Source organism: Electrophorus electricus, chromosome 12 (genome assembly GCF_013358815.1).
Source record: "Electrophorus electricus isolate fEleEle1 chromosome 12, fEleEle1.pri, whole genome shotgun sequence".
Classification (NCBI taxonomy): Eukaryota; Metazoa; Chordata; class Actinopteri; order Gymnotiformes; family Gymnotidae; genus Electrophorus; species Electrophorus electricus.
The window spans coordinates 17,361,519-17,377,126 of record NC_049546.1 but is presented as its reverse complement, the minus strand read 5'-3'; the positions used below and the strand labels follow the sequence as shown (position 1 = coordinate 17,377,126).

The 15,608-nt window shown below is 46.9% G+C and overlaps 1 long non-coding RNA gene across 1 annotated transcript in view; it reads right to left on the bottom strand.

Moving 5' to 3' along the window:
- LOC118242300 overlaps positions 1-7,024 on the bottom strand; it is a 55,960-nt gene extending 48,936 nt beyond the window's left edge. The window contains exons 1-2 of the long non-coding RNA XR_004776748.1: positions 6,952-7,024; positions 2,542-2,686 (exon numbers count right to left, since the gene is read on the bottom strand). This is a non-coding gene — a long non-coding RNA (uncharacterized LOC118242300). The remainder of the gene's footprint in view (positions 1-2,541; positions 2,687-6,951) is intronic.
- Positions 7,025-15,608: the final 8,584 nt, after the last annotated feature.

Genomic DNA, 15,608 nt, shown 5'->3' with positions numbered 1-15,608 from the left:
TGCAGTTCTGGTGCATTTGCATGTCAGCAAATGTTTTGCCATTCTAAACAGATCAATACACCCACGTGTTTATGGGATAAATGAAAGCTATTCAAGAATCAAGTTCTTCGGGGGGGGGGGGGGTCTCCTGTGCATGTTTAGCTGTTTCACAAAATAAAAGGAACGCTAAATTAACCCAGGAAGGCAGGAAGGAGCAGAGTCAGGTTCTAATTTACATTGGTTTAACAATGAGGTTTGTTTGGATTATCACCTGAGGACAGACCTCCCAAGAGGAAATCTGCATTGTGCAAACATGGCAACCTTTGTTCCCCTACACGTACACGGAGCACTACTTAAACCCTTTATACCCAATTTCACCAGACGCAGGAAAAATCCATAAACTTTGGAATTACGTCAAAATAATGCACTGAGGTTTTGACAGATTGGATTTTCCACTGTTCAAAGTCAAATTTGCCTCCACAACATCCCCACATTTTTATGGCAGATTCAACAGCGTCCTAATTATGTGTGTGGCCACCACGGTAACCGCCGCGTTGTTAACTCGAACATGCTGCGCCCAAAAGTGCACACGTTTGAGAGCGCCTCTTCCTGCTCTGTCCGCCACAGATGTTTTATACAGCAGGAGTTCTAACCAAGATCAGGACTGGTTGTTCCTTCATTTGGAAGAGCATGGACAGTATGTGCCACGCAAAGATTTTGGTGTGACTACTACAACATCCATTGTTAACTGTGAAATTTAATTTCTGCAGAATATGTTTGCGGTTTAAACGAGAAAGGTTTCATGTCCTTGCACGATATTCATGCAGCAGTTGGGTTTAAACTCGGCCCGTGCTGTCAGTGAAGTCTGTTGGCTGACCCTGGATGCTGCTTGCCGTGAGTGTGGTCAGCAGGAGGGTCAGGGCTGAGTCTGAGGTCAGGCAGACCGAGCCGAGGCCCTAGCCCGAGTGAGGCGGTGAAGCGGAGGCAGTGGTCTGCCACGGGGTGTCCAAATGAGGCCGGGTTCGCCTGACTCTCACACCAGAGGCCTTCATTAGGTTTCAAAGGCTTCCTGGTTTTGGGTTACTGTGCAAACATGCGCCTGTCCACGGCTGCCCTCTGACACCCCCACGGTGGGTCCAGGAGGAACGCATTTGCATTGCTGCTTGAGGAAACCATGCGCCGGAACGGGCAGGACTTTCATTCTGACAAGACCCTCAGCTCACTACAACAGGCACAAAGAGAAGGGGGGCTCGGACACCCCCAACACACGCAGAGCCACCAGGCCAGCTCTCCAGTGGCACGATGAACTGGGCATTCTTGGCCAAAACCCCCATGGCCAAAGGTGAGCCATACAACCCCTGTTAATACAGTGGAGCAGCCGTGTGTTGAGCAGGGCCTAAATGATGCCCGCTGTATCTACTTCTGGCACACATCCCATTGGGTCAGGGCCAGACTTATGCCCCGCCCAGCCTGTCTTTCAAAGATGTTAGGAAGAAGGAGAAGAAGAAAGAAGAACATTCCCCATTTTCTGAAACAGCCACATCCATTATCAACGGCTTTAACATGAGAATGGCGCCTGCCGGCATGCATAATTCTGCTGAGTCACTGTGACAATAGCATGGGGGCTATTGTCATGGGCGCATGCATCTGCACCCGGGCCAGGGGAAGATATTTGCGCTTCCTCGGGGCCGCCGCTCCGGGCAGGGCTTTCACATGCGGCCGCGGCAGCCCAGACTCTGGCACGCAGACCTTGACATGTAGATTGGGCTAGCGTGAGGGGTTGTGCTCCTGTCAAGCTGCCTGATGGACAGAGGAAGACCGGGGCTGCCGGGTCTTCGCCGGTGGGGGGATTTGGGGAGGTTGTGAAGGTCCACACACACACACACACACACCCCAACAGATGGAGGAAGAAGTGTTGCAGAGCTGGAGTCTTGAAGCATGAACGTGACTACAGCAAAGTGCCAACTGTGTGCATTAAGAGCGGTGAGTGCGTGTAATGAATACTCAGTCATGAAGAAAGCAGTTTTACCACTCAGGGTAATGCAGCGTCAGCAAGTGTGACGGCAGGCCTGCGGAAGGCAGGGTGCTAATAAATTATCTGGAATGTTGAGGGCAACTGCTTCTCTCCACTTACACCTTAGGCCAGAAACCACCAAGCAAGTCAAGCTTGAGAACTCTAGAGCTGGTAGGAGAATTACACCCTCAGCGCCGTCGCAGATCGCAATCTCCCACACACAGCAGCCAACACTACGTGAAGCCTGGGCTTATATATTAAGCAGACAGCGCTGGACATATACACAGACATGCTCCTCCTGTCAATCCATACCTTAGCACGAGTATGCTTGTTACTCTTTCCGATGATGGAATTTTGACAGATTCCGAGAGAAATCTTGATTGAATTAGGTGTTAGTGAAAAGGCTGTGTGTGTAGGTGTGTGTTTGTGTGTGCTCATGCGTATCCATGTGCGCGTGTGCTTGTGTGTATGTATGTTGGGGGTGTGAGTGTGCGCATGCGCATGCATGTGTGTGTGTGCAGGCAGCAGTGCCATTGGGCAGCTAGTACCTGTGGGCAGGCTCCTACTGGGACTCATTTGGATCTGTCAGCTCCCAATGTGTTCATTGGGCCTGTGATTGGACTCTGTTCCTGTGGGGAGGGCCTGCCAGACCCATGCTGAATAGTCCTGATTGTGCTCAGCATAAATCGCCATCTGTTTCAGCAGGAGAGAAACCGAGAGAGAGAGAGAGAAAGAGAGAAGGGGGGTGAGAGAGGGTGAGATGGGGTGAGAGAGGGAGAGAGAGGGCAGTAAGACACTTTTTTATCCGTCTGCATCTTTTTAAAAGTATTCTCAGTGGAGCTAATGCTAATATATTAAGTCCAAGTTTGTTCGTATGATTTTTCATTATAATTAACTGCCAGTATCTGCAAAATACACAGTTTGTGATTAACTTTTTTATTCTGGCAGGTGTATGGATTTTTGGGGCAAAGAAAATTCAGAAATACATAAACGCAAAAACACCCACATGCATGCACACACAAAAACACGCGCGCGCGCGCGCACACACACACTGGATAGCGTTTTCTCCCTGCGGTGGCACATAGTGTCCCCAAGAATGAAAGCCGGTGCGTGTGAGAATGGACGGGCGCTCCAGCCACTGGGCTGGACGGAGCTGTGAGGCCGGAGTTCACTCTCCAGCGCGTGGATGGGCAGAGAACTCCAGCCTGGGAACTTGAGACCAGGCCTGGGAACTCTGAGTGGGATTTCTAGGCCTCCATGAAAACAGGAAGTGCCACTGTCTCAGAAGCTGCGCTTTTGCCTGATCATACCCCCCCCCCCCCCAACAGGTACACCCACACACACCCACACACAGAGAGACAACTAGCCCCAAGCTTTGGGCTCTCCCTGCATACAGCCACTTTTACATTCAGACTGCACACGGACTTGCACGCCGCACGGCCAGCCAGCTTTGAATCTCTCAGTCCCCTCTTTTGCCTCCTTTTCCCTGTCACTCCTGGGATTTGGGAAGAGCGAAAGAAAGAAAGAAAGAAAGAAAGAAAGAAAGAAAGAAAGAACAAGAGCGAGGGAATGGAGAAGAGGACGGCTGGACTTTTTGAAGCATCTTTATCGAGCCCGGCAGCGGCGTCCCCGCGCGTCCTTGCCTCGCCTCGCCTCGCTTTGCCTCCCCTTGCCTTTCATCCTTTGTGCCGGCCAAGGTGTGTCCAATGCACTGAGGCTCCGTGTGAGCGGGGGGGGGGGGGGGGGACGCATCGCATTCAGTCTGCTGTCTCCAATAGAGATTGGGGCAGCGGCGGGGGGGGGGGGATGTTGTGGGCAGGGGACGGTGCGGGCGGGGGGGGGGGGTTTGGGGCAGATGAACGGGGGGGTTACAAAAAAGGCAACTTGCACGGGGCCTGGGCGCTTCAAAGCTCAGCTGAACAAAGGCCTATGAAGCGTTACTTCATGGAGAGTCGTGCCAGATGTAATTGCAGGCTTCTCAAAGATAGCGAATCACATGCAACGGGCTTGGCCCCGCCCCTCGACGCCATGAAAGAAGTCGCCGCTGAAAGCCTCCCATGCCAAAGAGAGGGAAAGTTTGCCGCACTTCGAGTAAGCATAAACAAGGGCGTAAATAAGCAATCCTTTGGGGGGCGCCGTTACAAATCCTCCCACTTGCTGACTCCAAAAGGTAATTTCACACGTTGGGCTTGACGTACACTGGGAGAATGGCCAAAGAGGCGGCGGCGGCAGCAGCCAAAGGCGGTTCCCGCCTTGCACCTATCAGCACCATCAGCCCCTGGGCTCGCCTCTTTCAAGCTGCCGTCGGTGCCGATTTGGCCCCCGTAAGCCCCCTCTTCGCTCCACGTCTGCACGCAGCGCGCGGGGACGCACAGGCCGTGCGCTGTTGGGGCTAAGCCTTACTCCTCTTGATGTGTTGCACAATGGCGTCCCACTGGGACAGGATCACATGCGTTGCGCATGTCTGAATATGTTTCTGGGCACAAAACAGCTGAGAAGGGGGCAGGTACTCAGCAAGCCCCATCCCCCATTCCCTCCGCGTCTAATTGGAGGTGACCAGCGATCGGGTGACAGGGACCAACGGGGTTCCGAAAGCTCGCAGACGGAGCTCTCCGGGGATCGATGTGTTCCGGTGCTGTTGGCAGCGAAAGTTCCATGCTCCCCTGCGTGGGGACTCCTTGGAACCGCTCCACCCGGCACGCCGCGGGTGGGCCAGCAGACACCGAGGGCATCTCAGGCAGTTGGCACTGGCTCTGATCAACAGTGAGCAGCAGGTTTTAACTCAGGCACGGGGAAGGAAAACTCCTGGACTCCAGTGCTGTGATTAGACTGCTAAACGCCAGAGTCCTCGCTTACAAAGGCAGTGTGATGCCAGCCGTGGCCTGATCATCCACATCCTCGACGATCTGTGCAGCCTTGCTGGCCAAATAGTCGCAAAAGGTTGAGATCCTTCTTTATGTTGAGTGGCTAAGCTTTGGGCCGTAAACATATAGCCAGACTGTTTGAGAGAGACTCTCTCCAGCTGAGGTGACTTGGCTAAGCGTGTCCTTTCAGGGTTACTCATGAACGGGACAGTCGCTCCGTCTCCGTGCCTGATTAAAGTGGAAATGAAGGATCCCTTGTACAGCCAAGCGATATTAAATGGCACCTGGCAGTGTGCTGCAGGCCGGGTTCTCCTTTGCATGTCAATGACAAGGCCGCCATGAAACGGAATAATTCATTGTCCTGCGGTACAGACGCGGCGGAGCCGCCGAAGCCGGAGTCGTCAGACGCGCCGACGCCCGTGCTCCCGTGCCGCATGCGCACAAAATGGCGGAAACGCCAACAAAAAGACTTCGGTGGCCGTCAGCCCCCGGGGAGGTAGAAGGGACTCAGGTGAAAACACAACGCACGCTTCCAGGGTTTTGGGCACGGGGAGGGAAGGATACGCGGCAAGTGACGAGGAGGAGACGGAGCACGAGCAGGCTGCATCGGAGACATGAGTGATTGCGTTGGAAGACTCTCTCCAGCCAGGAGCAGCTGGTCACGGCACGCTCAGATCCGTGGGAGGGCTCGCTAATGTGGCTTAAAAAATGAACTTATTGATGAGCACCTCGACCGCTTTTTTGCCGAACAGGCATGTTGAAAACACGTTCTCTGGTCAGGGGTGATGGACACGTTCAGTCACCAGCGTGGGGGTCCTGGATGGAACAGAAAACCTACAGTACGCTCAGAATGAGTCCCCGCTGTGTGCCCTCCCCCATAAGAGCCTGGCAATCAGGCAGGCAGCACTGCAGAAAATAGAGTTCCGTACCACACTGCGGCAGTGACCCGTTCCCTCCTCGCTGAGACACGCAGATGGGCATCCGTGATGACACGAGAGGGGTCTCTTCAACTCTCCTCCACACCATGGCAGCGGCCTTTAGGGTTCCACTGTGGTGGGGTTTTTTGTTTTTTTTTCAGGAACGTTCAAAGCCAAACATTTGAACCCACAAGAGACAATTAGGTACAAGCCAGTGGCCCTGACACCAGGAATTTGCCACCACAAATGCTGTCACCACGGCGACACCTTCGCATGCCTCACCTCAGACATGTGTAAGAAACATGACAAAACAAACAAGTTGAATGTAATTGCTACTGCTGGCTTAGAGAGAGAAACGCGTGCTGAAAGGTAAAAGGTGCAACGAAGGTCTAAACTGCCAATGCCATCGGAGAGTTCATTGCACTCATTGTCATCACATACTCTTGACCTCCGTAATTTGTGTTAATCAAACTTTAGTGACTGATAACCACTTCTCCCATGCCACGTTTGGAGCACGTCGTATCCGAAGCAGAATGGGTTTCTTTCTTTGCGTTGGGGCTACGGACCCGGAACTTTGAAACCCTTACGCGTAAACGGGGGACCGTTTGGATGCGTTAGCGCGTACCACGTTGTGGCGCCCTGCTGCGAGCGGGCACGACAAAGCCTCTCTAACGGGAATACCTCTGGGATCGCTAATGATTAATTAGCTTGTGTCATTAAGTGAAGCAAATGTCACCCTAGCTTCCTGGGGAAGCTGTCGCACCACGTGGGCGCACTGAAGCGCCCCAAGGGGGCGGCAGGCTTGGTAGCCGGGTGTATACTGACATCTGGTGGCCAAATGTTGCGAGGCGTCCTTAAAGGATACCCCGCGATCATAAAAGAGGCGGCCGCCGAATTAAGTTGCATGAAGGTGTGCAGACGCGATGGAAAGCCTTTCAGATCCACCTGACTGTTAAGCTACGGTGGAAGGCACGTCATCTTAAGTCTGGACTGTTAATTGCTGAGTAGCCTTTGACCTCAGAACGTGATTGGCCAACCGCAATTTGGGCTCCAAGGCCACACCCATGCAACCGATACAACGCGCAACCGGCCACGTTGCCCAGTTACATAATCAGCATGAACAGTCAAAGATCACTAACTTAAACAGTAGCCAACAGGATAGCTGAAATGTCCTTACCCTCGAAGGGAAGCGGTGCGGATTCTGTGCGCCGGGCGGAGACCACGTTCCCTCTGCGCTCGCTGCACCGTGGCCGCCACTAACCTTGGATGCGTCCTTTCTTAAGCAGCATATTTCTCCCCCTGGTCTCTTTCTTTCTTACCCCTTCTCTCCTCTGACCTGTCTGGAAGGCAGAATGGAGGCCGGCACTCGCGCCGGCGCTCATTAAGGGAGGCTCAGTCGACTGTGAGTGACGAGCCTTTCTCCCCTCGCTAAGGTGAGGAGGCCGTGACGGAAGTGCGCAGAAGGAGAGGCAACTGTTTGAATGGCCCCTTTAAAAAAAGGCGGGGGGGCGGGAATCACGGCTGATAAACACATTACCAGCAGACACAGAACTCCCCTGGAACACTGTTCCTTCACACACACCCTTACAAGCACAATGGCCCACCTGTCAGGGCCCTTCCACCCAGTAAGCAGGAGCAAAGCAGGCCCTCCCCCCCCACCCCGGTTCCCTCTCTGCGTGGGGCAATGTGGCCTACGTCTGAATGAAGACCATTCACTTGCCTTGCTTTTCCCAGTTATAACCCTGAGATAATGGCTTGGGCACTTTCACACGTGCAGGAGCTCCCCTTTTCCTTGTTTGTTTCTGTCACATTCCGTCTCCTTCCCTGCGCGAGTTTGTGTCTCTGTCTTTGTGCCGCTGCTCCCCGGCATATGAGTGCTTTCTATTACACTTTCACTCACACAGCCAGCAACCTCACCTTTCAGTAGCATCAGAAAATAGCTGGGATTCGCATTATGTGGGTGAGTATGTGTGTGTGGGAGGGAGAGAGAGAGAGAGAGAGAGAAACCAAGTGTGAGCGTGTGTGTGGTGGGCAGTGTTTTTTCTCTGTGGTCAGGACGGCCATACACGCCCCACGAGTCAAAGGCGGACAGGGCCATCGGAGCTTTGATGGCCCAAAGCCGCCTACACCCTTCATGCGCAGGTGGAGGAGGCCAGCTGGCTCTAATCCCCCCCCAATCATCTTTTTGATGTTTTCAACTACATTGTCACGATCGCCAGTCTCTACCGCACACGTAAGCTGCTCAAGGCCTACCGCATCACGTCACGGTGTGCGTGAGCATCCCAGTCCAATTAAAAATTCGGCCGTTTTTGGGCTCTGATCTGCGCCGAGCGTGTTGGACCTGCATGGGCCTGACAGAAAGGTTTAATTAAAGCTGTTCTTTGACTCCATTATGCTGCCACTCCTTCGCAGGGCCGCACCACAACACGACCTCTCCGAAATTAATTAGAGTGGGCGGTTTTGGCGGCCGTGCGCAGACCCTCAATGGTAAATGGGGGGAATCATCTTCGCCTGAATGGGAAGCCAACATCTGAGAAGACACTTTATTTTTCTACACTTGAGATTTGTTGTCTTTTGTGGCCATTGCGCTATTCAGCCGTGGCTTTCACACAGCTGTGGCCTTGGCAAACCCCCCCCCTTTTGTGCTGGCCCCATGAATGCTGTCCATGGCAGGTAGCCCTCATAACAAGTTAATCTCCTGAAAGAGTTCCATACAAGCACTTTTAACGTCTTCCTTTGGCCCCGAGAGGACTGTCATCAATTGAGCACTTTGCCCCGTAGTGGTGGTGGTCCGCCGGCCCTGAATACGAAGCACTGAGGAAAACGCAAGTAATTACTTCTAAACTGTTTCAGCATTGGAAACAAACAGCATTGTGTGAATGGGAGCCTTTCTGCCTGCCCATAGCTGCAAGCAGCATGCTCGTTGGGCCACGGTGGGGCCTGTGGGCGCTTTTGTGTCCATGCCCTCTTGATCCCAAGGGAGAAGGTTTTGTGTGTGTGTGTGTGTGTGTGTGTGTGTGTGTGTGTGGATTTGTGTGAGAGTTTGTTTATTTGGTTGCTTTGTACATGGTATTGTTACGTTGCGTTCCTAGACAATATGCTCTCATTGGCAGTTTCAGGAGCCGGCATGTCCTAGTCTAGGGCTCTCCCAGTAACTGAAATCATAAACTAAATCAAAGAATGGAAATCAAAGAGTGGAAAGTATTTTGTGTTTTTATGTTTTCTATGACATTGACTGAGTCCCCTTAATTTTACTACTTTTACTACTAGTGTTTGTTATGAGGGAAAACACACTAGCACGCCCTTCCTTCTACCCCTACATAAGTCATCTCCAGACCAGACTGGCTCCTTGGTCCACTGCTGCATTGAACTCTGGGACCACGATGACCATTGCGAAAGCTTGATTATGTGGTGAGAAAGTCATTTTCCTCTGGATGTGAAGAGACGCTTTGTGCCATGTTCCTGAAGAAGGATCCAACAAAGAACTGGTTTTTACTTTCCCAGTAGGGGCAGCCAAATCTTTTTCAAAAATGCGCTGGAACTTCATAGAGTCTGTGAAGCCATTTATCCCAGCGAGGTTCCCAGGGTCTTTGAAAGCATTTGCAGCCCAGCCACATCACCTTTCAACTAGCATACTTCACAGGACGGATTAGATTATTTTGTGTAAGACTCATTTTTTATGCCAAACAGATATTTGGTTTTTGTGCCCAAAAAACCTGGTTTTGGTCTCTAACTGGAGAATCTGATACCACTGATGTTTTTTAATCTCCAGGCAATTACGTTTGTGGATGGATGAGAGTGGAGACGTTTTTCTGCCAAGCGTGCAGTCTGGCAAGCCTTCCAGATAAATTGTTGACATGGAGATGGCATAGTATCATAGTTTTTGAGACCTGGCAAATCCAAGATGCAGATTTCCAAATGCCCTTTTGCTTTGGGAAGTATTCTCACTGAACATGTGCGTGTGTGTGTGGGGGGGGGGGGGGGGGGGGGGTCTGTGAGTGTTCTATGTAACATATCTGTCTTTGTACATCAGCTACTAAAAGTTGCGATAATCTTCAGACTAGCATAATAAGTGTAGTGAATATTTAAACAGTACGGACATGCTGACATTTCTACCAATTGCCACAAGATGGCAACCTTAAGTTTCACGTGAGAGAAAGAACGTGCTAGATATTCATACATGTGTATGTGTGTGAGTTTGGCTAGATTATGTAAGAAGGGTGAACATGCTTTTGTTATTTAAGAGTCAGTCTTAGTGCATTTAGTAAGAGATTACATGTAATCGGCTCATCAATTTATGATTTGAAGATGAATTATATATCACTAAGGCTTTGTGAGAATTGCTAAATTCCATGTAAGTTCTGAGAGTTGTGACAGCTTTTCTGGTGATTAAAGGACTTATAATAACCCCCTACATCTACATTAACTTTCAAAACGTCTCTTCTGTGATTTCACAGTTCTGTTATTGTTGCAGCTTCCGAACAGTGATTTAAGCCAAAGGGAGGACCTGGGATACTGGAGGTGAGGAATACTGGCTGTTCTCCAAGAAAAGTATCATACAACTTCTGTTTAACACCAAGGGGCCACAGTGCTACAGCTCACATAGCACATAGCAGCCCTGGTGCCTGTACTCGTCTGCACTTATCTTCACAGCCGAGCCATCTGGGCTGAATGTTGCAGTGCTTAGACTGATATATTTCTGGATGAGATAGGTGAGGCTTATCAGTGCACATTTGTCATACCCTGATGGAGAGCATAAACATTAGTTCTGGAAAAAGACGGGGTGGGGAAATGACTTCAAGCAACTACTGACTTTAAGTATTTTTCAAAGTAATGGCTTAACTTCACTTATTTTTAACATATTATTAGTCAATTAAGTCAATTAAAGAAAAGTCAATTAAGAAACAAATCCCATGAAAGAAAGTATTAGCTATGATGTTAATTTCATAATTTCATAAATCTACAGATGTCATATGAGGTATTGGAAAACTCATTATATGACAGAACCTGGTTTTTTGCTCAGCATCTCAGCTCTGCTCTGGGCCAAGAATACCCTAACTATTGTATTAAAATGGTATTTCCATTTTGGTACAGACATATAAACATCCTGATTATCCAGAAGGATTTTTAACATGTCCTGCTGATGGATTTATGTCCAGATTCCGCGAATGATTTGCATCCACATGCAAAACTATTTTAAATTATTCATATTAACTCACAGCCTAATTAAACTTAGTCTAATTTAAACCCACATGCTGAGGTTAATGTGAAAAAAGTTCAATATGCTGTCATCCCTTTTTTGACTCACCTGATCTTGACTATTAGATATTCTAAGTCGACCCTCTTCTTCTGCCTCTCTCCCTGGTTAAATTCATATATTAATACAATTATACTGTATTATATTATATTATATTAGTATAATTATATTATTTTATATTATATTAGTATAATTTTAACACAGTTCACACTTAGGTGAAAATGCTTTGGTTTGTTAGTTGTTTCCCAGAGGACAAATGAAATAATGCTAAGCCATGACACTTGGCGTACCACGACCATAACTAGCTTGCTAGCTAGCTAACTAAGCAATATTTAAAAGAAAGTAAGATGCTATTTTCACACACACACAGACACACACACTCAAAATTGTATAAACTTGCACTTTTTCATATGCAGAGTCACACACTGCGCCTTCTTCAGACCATGAAAATGTGAGAAACCTGCTGACAGACTCCTGCTAATAACCAGAGGTGGGTAGTAACTACATCTACTGCGTTACATTTACTCAAGTAACTTTTTAAAACAAATTGTACTTTTAAGAGTTGTTTTAAAGAGGACACTTTATATTCTTACTCGAGTACATTTGCGAAGCCAAAAATGTTCTTTTACTCAGTTATATTCGTCAACGTTCCTTCCATTATATTTTAAAATAATTTTTACATTTTGTATGTTTCAAGTGTGGGAGGGTGAGTGAAATCCCTAGAGAGGATCACTGAGTTCCGCAGCTTTGCTTCAGAATGTTATACAACTGGACAGTGGACCTGCTTAATGAACAACGAACAGGCACATCTTCTATGCGTAAAATTGGTGCTCTGTCATAATGTGCATTATTAATATGAAAGTAAAGTGTGAATTCAATGATATACTAAGGACAATACTGAACTGAACTTATGGCGTGCAGGAATACACGCACCATACTGAGGCATATTTTCAAGATTATAAAGATTATACAGGTTTCAAAGTTATAAAAATGAAGGTTTGTTATTGATTTCATATACTAAGATCTCTTTCGATCACATACAGGCGCAGTTATTAGCTAGGATACAGCTAGCCTAAGAAGTGACCTTGGGCAAGGCCTTGGAATATTCCCAGAAGCTATACTAATCATAAAGTATATAAACGTTATATGCTCCATATTTAGCTGATATGAAAAACCTCATTAGTTAACATATGAACTAATGTAGGACATAGACCCAGAAACAAAGAAATACAGCTGTTTATAAAGTATTTTTGCACACTGAATCCAAATCTGTTTCAGAATTTCTCTATCAACCATAGGGGTTTTTTTGGTCCATTATCTTTGGATCAGCATCTATGGCATTTAGCAGACATCTACCAAAGTGCTTTTAGATATATACTTAGGACAAATAGTTTACAACTGATTATACTCATATCATTTGTATGGCACACCTCTGGAAAGGCTCCCTATGTTAGCAGACTATTACTGGACACTGAAGAGGTATGTTCAAGACTGTACATATTTTAAGTGTAATAACAGCCTTATTTATGAATAAGTAACATATACTTACTGTAAAATTCACTTAAAACCATGCCTGAGAGAAACATATTTAAAACAGATTTGAATTCAGTGTAATAAAATGATAACCACATATTTTAGTTTGTGAACCATACACACACACACATACATATACATATATTATTGCTACACATACATATATTGTTGTGTTATTCAATGAGTTCCAATTAAGTAACTCACTACTTCAGTAGTCTTTTTAATAGATACTTTCTTACTTTAACTTACTTAATAATTTAAATGAATACTTTTACTTTTACTTGAGTAATAATTATTTTTAAAGTACTTGTACTTGAGTACAGATTTTGGCTACTCTACCCACCTCTGCTAATAACATTATCTTAGCAAAATATATCTTATCTATATCTTTAACACATCCAAATACTATAAAAGTTTAGATTCCAGTGTATCTAGCGCTCAGTGATTTTATCTTCGCCTGGCACTGCTGGCAAACTAAACGCATTGTTGGCCAGCTTCCATACAACTTGAGCTCAAGTAAACAAAGGCTGCAGCAGTCTTCCGAGGTGGACGCAAGTGGTATTGGCGCCCCCTTGTGGAGAATCCTAAACCTGTTAAACACGTTCGACAAAGTGAGTGAGGTCGCGAGACCCACGAAAACTAGAACATTCAGTTGGGTTTTAAATAAGTCATCCTGCAAACCTAGTTGAACACTAAGCACAATAATCTCTTACACCATTGCGATCTCCTGGATTTTTTTTATTTCATCCTTTTTTTCGTGAATTATTTGTAATTAGTTACATCACATCCTTAAAGGCACAAACCCCTCATTAGTGGGAGAGTTGCACCGGGTGTTCTCATAAAAAAAAAAAAAAAAAACATGCGGCTTTTTTGAACGTCCGAGTTGATCTGTGCTGCCCACCCCAGGCTTTCCGTGTCTCCTCTCAGTACCCTTTGAGGACTCAGCCTCTATCAGCTCAGCAGGCCTTAAGGTCATGATTGCATCTCAGAAGCCACTCGTTAGCTGCAGGGCTTCAGCTCTCCCTTTAACTAGATGAAGGCTGTGGTCCTCAGACCTACATCAGGCAGCATTTTAATGCACAAGGCGTATCTGAGTTGGCACTTCAAAGAGTTACCAAGCCATAAAAGCCATCTGTGATACATGTTTACAAACTAAGTCAAACAAGAATATTATATTCCATTATACTAATGATGTATGCATGCAGTATTTTCTAAATGTAACATGACCTTGGAGCGATCTAGTTAAGTGAACACTTTATTAGAAATGCCTCATATATCACACAACTGGAATGTAAATGAAAAAAAGAAAAAGTTTAATAATCACTATTAATTGATTTGAGGCTCACTCTCAAATCAATTCTCTACTGGGGTCTCAGCTAAACACATCTTAATGCAAGTTGAGTAGCTTGCAAATATAATATCTTCTTTCCTCCAGAAGGCGTATGTTTTACTCAGCCTGCTGATGGATACTAATGCCCCAGAATGTTTCTGGGATCGGATTGGATTTTAGCACCAGCTTGGGTGTGGATTTCATCTCCAGCTGCTGTGTGAGCCGTGCAGCATTACACTCGCACGTACTGTCTTGGCTGTCTGAGTCAAGGATTCCAGCTAGTCAGCAGGAGACAGCACTCAATCAGCACTTCACAGTGCTTCCAAAGCTGTTTTGTTTGTTTAACTGGATATTTGGGGGGGGTTGCGGGGGGGGGGGGGGGTTGGTTTTACCATTAGCTACATCAGCTTCAATTATTTTATTTTATTTTTTTGCTTGCTGAATTTGTGGATCCTACCTTTGTGGTATTAGTCGAGTTGGTAAGAAGTACATCACTGGCTCCTTGACAATGTCTCTGTAAGAGTGTGTAGGAGTCCGAAGTGTGAGTGTGCTGTCTTTCTGCGGATGGAGATGGTGGAGTTGCAGGTGGGTGTTCCTCCACCAGACAGGCAGCTGTACCACATGCACACGGTTATCAGTTATGAGACACCGCAGTTGTGTTCAGCAAGTCGTTGTCTGTCTGATGTACAGATGTATATGTATATGTAACAGTGTTAGTGTCTATTATATTTATACTATATATGTATGTATATGAGTGCTGGTGTTTATTAGTGCTTGTTAACCAGCCTGATGGGCATGAGGGTAAAGACTGTCTATGAATCTTGTGAACTTATTGTTCCTGTGAACAGAGCATATTGTTCTGTACTTCTACATAATAGAACACGAGATGTGGTGTGTGTGTGTGTGTGTGTGTGTGTGTGTGTGTGTGTGTGTGTGTGTGTGTGTTTTGGGTGATGAGCATCCCTCCTCACCGAGGCAACATGCAATGGTGTGCTGAGAACCTGCCATACACAACTGCTTTCTGGCTTGTGAGGACAAACCGATGGACTCCACAGAGCACCTAAGAACACCGGAGAGCACTGTTTGTGAGGTCTCCACAGTCCTTGGGGCTCTGAGGAATAAACGTCATCCTTCCTGTTTAGGACTCAGATGTGGTGGTTTCACTTGAGGTCTTCAATAATGGTGACTCCTAAGAACTTAAAGCTGCCAACAGTTTCCACCACATCTGCTCTGATGGAGTAAGGCAGGTGATCCAGCTCCTGCGTCCTCACATTAATGACCAGCGTCTTCATTGTGCTGAAACAGGTTATTGGCACAGAGGAATATTTTACTGTCAGACCAGACTCTCAGAGATTTCAAATCTGTATTTCTGCATGAACGACTCTAAGACATACAAAAATAGAGATTTACCTACAAAGAAACACATTCAACACACAAAATGACTTCTTGAAAGAGTCAGATGTCCTAGTCATTTTGAGTCCTCTCTCATACCAAAGTCACAATATTTTGGTAACTTGCTTTTCACATTAAAATTATGTTCAGATGCCATACATCCCGATCGAACGCGGTTCCAGAAGTTCACAAGAGTTGCTGAAGCTCATTAATGTGGATACAAAAGCACTGGAAAAGATCTTCATCAGTCCACTGACCAAGGAATAAATGGGGAAACAAATAGGGGAAACATTCACCCCTGATTCTATTTTGTCTAGGAGTG